This window comes from Penaeus monodon, chromosome 33 (assembly GCF_015228065.2).
Source record: "Penaeus monodon isolate SGIC_2016 chromosome 33, NSTDA_Pmon_1, whole genome shotgun sequence".
Classification (NCBI taxonomy): domain Eukaryota; kingdom Metazoa; phylum Arthropoda; class Malacostraca; order Decapoda; family Penaeidae; genus Penaeus; species Penaeus monodon.
In genome coordinates this window covers 35,315,970-35,317,527 of record NC_051418.1, presented here as the reverse complement: position 1 = coordinate 35,317,527, position 1,558 = coordinate 35,315,970, and positions in this window count along the sequence as shown.

The window sequence follows — 1,558 nt, the reverse complement described above, 5'->3', positions numbered from 1 at the left end:
AATTTTCCAAAAAAGAGATTTTCCACTACCAATCGTCAGGCTTTTGGGGGGGGGGGAAAACCCTTTAGGGGTGGCATACCCCAACCCCAGCTTTCCCGTTTGATGTGTGCAGGGTCAGAAACCATTTTGGGGGCTAACCCGCTTTCCCCCCCCATTTATTGGGGTTTTGCAAGGAAGGTTCACATTGTAAATTTTCAAAAACTTAGAAATCACCAGTTGTTCCCTTTTAGCTACGGAATTTTAGGGGGGGTTTTTAGGATCCCACCTTTATGATTGGGGGCCACAGGGAATGTGGTACATGGCTGGAATCTAAAGAGGACTGGTTTACTCCCTTGCCCGTGGGGTTTGGGATGGTTGGCCCCATTTTTCTTTTGGGGGCTTGGTGTGGATGTAGATCTGTTTTTAAAATTAGCAGGGGATTAAACTGGAAATTTAAGATTGGGGAGGTGGCTTTAAAGGGCTAATAGGTGCCCTACCAATCATCACGTGATGTGGTAAAAACCCGTGCATGCATGACCCACGTGTTATTGTGCGATGTGTGCAGGTTAAGGCCAGGGCTGCTAAACAAGGGGATTTTTCAGAAAGGGTGTTAAAAACAGGTGCTGAACCTTTAAACAATCGGGTTTAATGGAGACTCCCCCATCGGTATCAATGCATGTAGGGTATTTATTATTACATGTAATGATGAAAATGAGAAAAAGAATGTAAATCACATTAAAGATTATTATAAAGTCAAACAAAACATTAAAACGTAGCCACACCATATGGTTTTTTCTAGCAGTGTGCAGAATCTGAAGCAATAGTAATAGTAATAAGATAAAAAGATGCCTGACCAATTCTTCACTAGTCAAATGTGGCTTACCATTGTATGTTTTCAAATAAATAGAGACCAAAGCCTGTAAAATTCCTGTTTGCAAGCCTGATGTGCACAAATGGCAGACTGTATCCCCAAAATTCCTCGAGTCTGGGGTATGTACCCTAGAAGCTAGAAAAACCTAGAGGCAATCTAGTCATTTTGGTACCTTCAGGTATGACGATCAGATGAAATAGGGCCCAAAAATCTGAATATAAAGACTGGGCAATATTTTTTAAGGAAAGGGCGGAGCCTGCCCTTGCAGGTTTTCTCTAAAACTGCATTAAGCAAAAGATGAAACCCCAAAATTTGTTTGATTTTAAAAAGCCTAAACGTATTGTTTTAAGATACATATTTAAATAAAATTTATGTCCTCGAGAAATTATTCTATAGCGACATTTATGCTCCAACCATTGTAATCCTTAAAGACATTTTTTGTTGTTTAAAGGGACATCTGTTTTACCCAAAATCTGAAATATTTTGTAGTACAGAGCCATAGAACATGAAAAGATAATTCCGATGTTATATGAATTTCTATGTAGCTCAATATACATCCATGGCTTATTAGAATTTCAATATAAAATTTTATGTTGCAAAAAAATTATATATATCATCATTACTGCAGTTGGGTTAGACAATGATATTGGTAAATTCAGTAACAGAATGTATTCTATTAAAGGACGACTTTCTCTTTTCTGATTATCT